We start from the raw sequence: 8,532 nt of genomic DNA, 5'->3' as shown, positions 1-8,532 counted from the left end.
ACTAGATAATTTCACATTTTATTTCCTTTTCTATTTTGTGACTGTTGCTCTGCTAAACTGAAGGATATCGAAAAACTATAAACGTAACCTCATTTGAGGATATAAAGGTTGCCAAACTTGATGGTGAATTGGTCTATAATTTCATTTATCCTATTTTCTTGTCATGTTTTATTGCCCATGCATAGATTAGTTCTGCATTAAGAGTTGAAAGAAAATCATATGTGGCTTTGTGGTTAACATATGGATTCTATTTCATTTTGGTAACTATAGTGAAGGTGATTCTATTAGTTATTGGTTGGATTCCATTTCATTCAAGGCTGGTAGTGAGAGCAATTCCATTTTCCCTCATATGCATATCTCTTCATTCCTCTTCTACATTTTGATGGTTAATCTACATTTAGAATAGAAGTAAGAGTTAGAAATATTAAGATAATCTACTACAGTCATTCCATTGAGAGTGATAGGTTATTCAAATCTATTTTGCTTAAATTGTTTGTACCTACAAACAATTTGGTTATCTTTTACCACTCTCAAGTTAAGAGCTTATAATGTCAAAACCTCTGATCTCATAAAAAAATAATCATTGCATGTCATTTCAAATCATAGGGAATTACACCTAATCATTCAGAGGGTAATGATAGAATACATATACTAACCCATTTGTTGGTAAACATGTTTTTGTCTCTCCAAGCATTGGGTATCAAAGAGTTAGGATTTTAAAATCTAATAGGAGAGAAAATTGTTAACCAATAGTATTTAAAAAGTAAATTAATCTAATATATCTTGTAAATGGATGAGATCATATTATGTTAGATTTAATCTTGTAGAAATTGTAGGATATGTGCCCAATGATTTTGTTGATAGGGAAATATGAACTTTTCAGTAATTCTTGCAAGAAACACTATATCAAGAACGAAAATTTTTGTAGGACATGCACAACATGAACTTTTAGAAAATCCTTTAAAGACTTCAAGGAAAATATAGTTTCAAGTTTAAAGCTAGATCATGTCATTGATAAAATAGGATCATTAGAATTACCCATACATCTTCAAAATATGACTTGGGCAATAGTACATTCATGAGACTAACTACTTTTTTAATAGCAACATACATAATTGTCATTGCTTCATTCAAAAGCACAATAAACATTGACAATGCCTAAGGTGTACACTCATTTTCAAGATACATTAACAATAATATAGATAATATCAATTTTATGCATTATATAAAGTACATAACAAACGAGTTTCTAATTTGAGCCACTCATTCATTTTTAGAATATAATCTGTTATTAATTTAAAATTACTTAACACCTATTTTAATAGAACATTTGCAGGAACTAGAAAACCATTCAAAGGAGAAACAATATGAAATATTTCCTAAATTTCTTGTGCACGTCATTTTTTTATGTTCAATATTTATTTTCAAGCTACAGATGCAACATAGTTCTATATTCTTTGTCTATGACTCTTTAGATGAACACTCGAACACATACATTACTTTAAGAAACTTTACAATTTATGAATATGTCACCATTACTAAATGTTCAAAATTTTTAATGTACAATTTGACTCAACACTTACCCCAAAACCCACCACACTAGAGGCAAGAACTTTGGCGCTTACACCCCTTGTTAAGATCTATCATATTCAATAGTAGTATATAATAATAATATATGATGGTTAAGTTTTGGTGGTGTTCAATTTAATAGTGGTATTGTATGAAAGTTAAGTTTTTGTGTGGTATTCTCCTTACTAAGGATCAAACTCTAATAAATAAAATAGACCTATTTTTTTTCAAAAATATTATTATTATTATTAATATTAGGGTTTACATCTAATCTTAATTGAAAAAGTGTCAAAAATTTATACAGATATAATTGAATGTCAATCATTAATTCAATTTGTTAGATTTAATTTTATAATTAGAAATTGAATAATATCTTGATTGTAATTCAAAGAATGTTAGAAAAGTTATAGATTTTTAGAAACACTATTAAAATAACTCAAATTTAGTCATTCTGATAAGTAAGCCTGAAAGGTGACACAACTTTGTACTTTCACCCACTAACTCCAAGTCTAGAGAAAGGGAGGAGAAAGGGAAACATGGAAGGAAAAAATAGAAAACTAGGAGGTTCCAGTGCATCAATGATGATGAGGAGGAAAATGCTACTAAGTCCCCCCTGATGATGGAGGAAGTTTAGTCATTATAAAGGTATATCTCATGTTTCAACTAGTTTCAGTTTGGACAATCTGGATCTCACAGGTTGTCCAACCTAGCCACCCATATAAAAAGCTGTGAGATCTAGCTTGTCCAAACTGAAACTAGCCAAAACATGAGATATATCTTTATCCTGAGAAACTTCTTGCATCTTTAGGGGGGGATTTAGTAACATTTTCCTCCTCCTCATTATCGATGTACTAGAACCTTCTAGCTTTTTTGTTTTTTCCTTGCATGTTTCTCTTTCTCCTCACTTACTTTAGACTTAGAGTTAGAATCTAGTTCTTTCAGGCTCTCATTATTTTTCACTCTTTTCCTCTTATTAAGGTTTGAGACATCTCTATGGGAATGTCTCCCACCCCTAGTTAATTAATTCCATCCTAACCTCACCTACATCCACACCCTGAAATGTCTAAAATAACATAATTTAAAGTTCTAGTATTACATCAGAGAAATGTGGACATGTGGAAGAAAAGCAAGAGGAAATAAAAGATAGCCTGGAAGAGATAGACTGGGATTTTGTGTCTAAGGGGATTGGAAAAAAAGGAACCCATGATGCTAAGTAGGAGCAAAAATCAAGGAGGAACTTCTATATTGAGGAACAACAGGGTATACTCCAAGATACTGCAAAAGCCTTCTCAGATATAAACACCCATGTTTTGGCTACACTTGGTATGGGCATGGAAAATCTCATGAGAAAGGATGATAAACTAGGCACAAATGATAACTCATCCATGACATCTACTTCCCCTCTCAAGAGGCCTAAGGAGGACCCCCTTATTTGCCCTCCCCCTAAGAAACCCCCTATCAAACCCTTTATGCCTTTTACTTGTCCCGTGCAACCCCTTGTTCAAGACCCCGACCCACCCACCAATTTGGATCAAAGTACTTTCAAATAGGTTGAAGCTAAATTGAAGACATTGTGGACCAAGATGAAAAAGCAAAAGAACCTGCTAATTTATTTGAATATGAGGTTCACCACTTTGGTGGATTTTTTGTGTAAAGTTTATGCATTTTGTAGTAACCATTCTTTAGCTTCTTCAATCAGGGAAGATGGGAGGTAAGGTGGAGGAAGATGAGGAAAGCACCTAAAGACTCTATAGGTTCCAATTAAATGACATGTTGAATGTGCGACAAGGGAAACCAACCCCCTGATGAGAAGAAAGAACAACTACCTGGCCTCATTTTGTGTTAATTTTTTAATATTGTTATGATGGTTAAACTTTGATCTTGTGTGGCCAATATGGAAACTTTTTATATGAACTTTAATGTTGGTAGCCTGATTAGTTTTCTTGTTGGTAACTTGTATGACACTATAGACTATAATGTTTTTGTTAGTAGATTGACAAATTCTTGTAGGTACTTATTTTTTATGATAATGGGCAGCTAATTTGTTGTTTATGATTTGGGTCAGTGTGCCATCCGTCAGGTGATAGTGTTTCCTTCACTATGGTTGTTCTTATTGGGCTAGTCATCCATTTTGGACTGCTAGTGTTATACATAATAAATGTGACATCAAATATGAAACTCCTTTAGCCACATAATAATATTTGATGGTAAGGGGATGATTGCCTTCTTAGGCATAATAAATCATATAATGCCTTCAAATTAATCGCATGAAGTTGGACTATATTATCTTGGATTGTTAAGAATATATTCAACTATTATTTAGATTAATTTAGACTAAAGTAATTTTTTTAAGATTTAAACTGAAAATTTATTTTAATTATGTATTTATATTTTTATAAAATATTAATAAAAAAATTCAAATACTATATCTCGAAGTAGTACAAAAACAATCAAAATCTATGATCTAGCTATTGGTTGCGTATATTATTTATAGATTTAATTTTGTAAGATTTTTGCACAAACTATCTCATCCAATATTAGAAATGGGAATTATGACAAGACAAATGACAGATCATGAAATTTGATATTGAACACCTAGAAAAAAAATTATCCAATAAAATCTAAAAGTAATAGATATTACTCTTTAAAGATTCTTGTAATCAAGAATCTATCACTTGATAATTATTAAATCTAAAGTCCCTTACTTGATCCCACTTTATAAGCCATTCTTGGCTTACATGGTAGAATAAAGTCTATTATCCATCATACACAAAGTAAGAAAAAAGAAAAAGAAATCATTCAATTTCATCCAAATTTCGAAAAGAACAATCCATAGAATGGAATTTAAAATTTAAAATTAATATATATTCTTATTTAGAAAAAATGATAATATAAAATTTCCCTATAATAACTTTCAACGAAAGACGTTTAAATTTTATAAGACTATATATTTGCATATAAAAATAATTTTTAAATTTTTTTTTTTATAATAACCTTTTCTATTAATAATTAATAATCTAAGAATACAATTCACCAAAAAAAAAACCGGAGATGCAAGATCACCCACCCAGAATTCACAAGTATTATCTCCGTGACAATGAAAATAAAGTAACTCAATCATCTCCCTCTCCCTCTCCGTGACAAGTATTATCTCTGCCATTAGTAAAACAAGAAATGCAAAGGCCGATTCATTCGAGAAGCCGAAATTTTTCTCTTCCATCTTGTAAGGCAACCGCAAGAAGAAATGAACCGTTTAGAATTTATAAGATCTGCTTCCTTACTACAATTGAGCTCATTTATAAGGTGCTCCAAGATTTTAGCCAGGGTGTTCTTCTTTGGAGTTTCTGAGCGCTTGTGTAACTCTTCGGACCAAGATTAAATTACATTATAAATCAGGTTGGCTGGATCTCCTCTACTTGAAATTTAAGCTCTTGTATCTAAAATTTGATTGAATCGATTTTGTTTACCATGGCGTCTCTTGGCAGCGGCGAATGCAGAACTAACATCAATACGTCTAATGAAGAAATTAGCTACAATGAGTCTCGAAACGGGGGATTTCTAAGAAAAATTTGGTTAAATATAAGCAATGTTTTGATGGGGTTGTGTAGAAACATAATGGATGTTGGAAGAGAGGATCCCAGAAGGATTACGCATGCTAAAAAAATTTGGGTTGGCATTGTCATCGGTTTCGCTATTATTTCTGTGGGATCGATTATTCCGCAGGGTGGGATTTGGTAACCATGCAATTTGGGCAGTCATGACTGTCGTTGTCGTTCTCGAATTCTCTGCAGATATGAGTTAGTTTAATTTAATTGTTTCTAACGCAACCATCTTTTTCACCCTAATCGACTAACATTTAGAATGGATCTTGTTGCGCTTGAGCAGGGGCTACCATGAAGAAAGGCCTCAACAGAGGAATTGGAACCATGGTGGCTGCATTTCTTTCCTTCCTCGTTTGTCACGTGTCAGAGAAGGTAGTGCGAGGAAAGGCGTTTTTGCTCTCTTCATCGTGGGTGAGCTTTTGTGCTCTCCTGGAATCACCTTGTTGCATTCACCAAATCTCAACTAGTACTCCACTACACTCATTTTGCAGGAGCGGCTACCATGTATGCCCGTTTCTTTCCTTCCCTCAAGAATAAATTTGACTATGCAGTGCTTATATTCCTGCTCACATTCAGCATGATAACGGTCTCTGGATATCGAGTGGAGAATATATCACGCATGGCATACGAACGCTTCGCCACCATACTCATCGGATGTGGAGTGTGTTTGGTTGTAAGTCTACTCATCTTCCCCGCCTGGGCTGGCGAGGATCTTCACAATTCCATTTTCAGGAAGTTACAAGGCTTAGGGAAATCTCTGCAGGGTAAGAAAATGGAACGAAAACAATTGAGGTTAAAAATCCTTGTTTTGATTGTGATGAAAACGTAACGTTTTCTTCAGCGTAAAATGTTTTTTTTTCGCAATGGGCTGTTACAGATGAACTACTAGTACGCTTTGATTGGTGTGGCTTGTTATCAGCTCGGTAGATTAAATTGTTAAAATATCCGACTAATGTAATGTGCATGATATATTTGATGCCAGGATGCGTGGATGAATATTTCAGCGGATGTCGTACTGATGAGAAGGTGGAAGATGAGTCAGAAGATATCATACACAGAGGATACAAGTCTGTGCTGGACTCAAAGGCTACCGACGATTCTTTGGTAAATCGAAAAAATATATAGTTATTAGAAGAAACTAATTAAGTGGTAGCCATGACAACTTTTGACATTAAAGAATGTTAAATGGATCGTCTGAAAGCAGTGATTGTACATGTTAATTGCAGGAGGCATTTGCTAGGTGGGAGCCAAGGCATGGTCTATTTCGATGCCGGCATCCATGGCAGCAGTATGTGAAAATTGGAGTGAAGCCTCGTTATCTGGCTTATCCTATTGTGGCCTTGCACGGATGCCTTCGATCTGAAATCGAGGTATATTCGTATGCATTTCCTCATTTGGTATCATTACCTTAAATTTACAAATTATCTTCAATGCATGCACTATAGCTGATGAATTTTTGTTTTGCACACGTTTCAGGCCCCTCATTCCCTTCGTTCACCATTGAAGAAGCCATGCACCAACGTCGCCCACAAAGCAGCCAAGTTACTGGCAGATCTGTCAAGCTGCATTGAACAAATGAGAATATACGACTTCGAGCCAATATTGGAAGAAGTTCGACATGCACTGGAGGATCTTCAAGTTTCCTTGAATTCTCAACCAAAGTTCTTACTGCATTCAACAACAAGAACGTCGAGTCAGAAAATCGTACTTGAGAATGAAAATAGAGAAGAGGAGGTAAGGTGGGCGACGAGAAGAAGATCATGGCATGGAGAAAGTAGTGACGAGAAGAGGTTAATGCTGAGACGCGGCGTTGAATTTGGAGAAGCACTTCCATTGGCTACGTTTGCGTGGTTGGTGGCGGAGATCATAGCGAGGCTTGAGCACGTGGTACACGCCGTGGAAGAGCTTGCGGCAATGGCGAAATTCAAGCCTCACAATCCTTCGACGTCGGATCAGGAAGCTTTAATCATAACTAGTGCTGCTTCTCCCCGTAGTTATATCCAGAGACCCAGTCTTGCAAGAACGCTGAAAAGATGTGTACATATCAACAATGTCGACTGATTTTTCCCTTCAATTCACACTCTAATACAGGAGTCAATTTTTAACATCATACTCTAAGGGAAAAATTAAGCTTGCCAAAAACAAAGTCAAATGCTATGGTTGCATTATTAAATTTTATGTATTAATGATTTACACTAGTCTCATTTTTGTCTCTCTCACAATTGTCATATCATCTTGCTGACACCATGAGATACTCCTAATGCCAATCTTTCTGAGAGGAGCACATATCTTAACTTCACTATGCATGTCTAATCGAATAATATTATGATTATACCAAATAACAAATTTACAAACCATATACACTATTATGACATTGGTAAATTTTTGAAAACTTTTTAAAGACTAGTTGTTACACCTACTTCCAATCTTGTTTGAGCAGATGTCAAATAACATTTTTAATTTTCACTTCTTTCTAATTTACTAATATCAATCTATAATACCTTCTATTCTTATTTATTATTATAATTATAATCTCATCACATACTTTTATATCATGATTATTCTTTATTTGTTTTCACTATCTATATCTACATATCTATAACTCTTGATATTACCTCTTCGAGACCACTACCTCTTATGTTCCAAATATCAAATATATGTTTATTCATGACCAAAAATATTTGTAGTAATGAACAATGTTTATTGAAAATATTTCAAATTATAAAACATCGTTCTCTTCTTTCATACGCTTTTCTCTAAATATATCAATATCATTCTTCCTTCAAATATCTGCTTTATATCATCATTTTTTTCATGATATGTACTTCTAGATTTCATTTATGGTTATATCTAACTATATTTAAAAGTAAATTTAATTATTTTTATATTTATTATTAGTTATTATTTTTGCTTTAAAATAGAGTAAAGGAATCTCAAACCTTTCCTTTTACGTGAAAGTTGGTGTGTAGAGTGCTTGGGCACACTTTTTTAGCACAAACAAAAGTATTGCAATGCAACTACTACCACCTACAAACAAGACAATGGAAAACCTTAAATAAATAGTAAATATTCAAGTTTTGAAACCAATTGTTTTAAATATTATGAATGATTTGAATAGAAAGATTTCTAATGACCTAGGGATTCATATTTTATAGCTATATAAAGCGCGCACACAAATATTTACATCCACACATTTGAAAATGTTGAAGTAAGTCATTATTAATGTGTATGGCAACGATTTCATGTGTTCAAAAGAAAAAAAAAGAAGAATATTTGAAATGTTGAAAAATGTCATATTTTTTTTTGAAACTTATAAGAAATTGAATAGGTTCCTCCACAAGGAAATTCATAACAAAATGAA

At 33.4% G+C, this 8,532-nt stretch overlaps 1 pseudogene; it reads left to right on the top strand.

Moving 5' to 3' along the window:
• Window positions 1-5,037: 5,037 nt before the first annotated feature.
• LOC149563375 (aluminum-activated malate transporter 14-like) lies at window positions 5,038-7,232 on the top strand (annotated as a pseudogene).
• Window positions 7,233-8,532: the final 1,300 nt, after the last annotated feature.

This window comes from Cupressus sempervirens, chromosome 4 (genome assembly GCF_028749045.1).
Source record: "Cupressus sempervirens isolate cs-2001-9-10 chromosome 4, ASM2874904v1, whole genome shotgun sequence".
Classification (NCBI taxonomy): Eukaryota; Viridiplantae; Streptophyta; class Pinopsida; order Cupressales; family Cupressaceae; genus Cupressus; species Cupressus sempervirens.
Note: the sequence above shows the minus strand (reverse complement) of the source record. Positions and strands in the feature narration are given on the sequence as shown.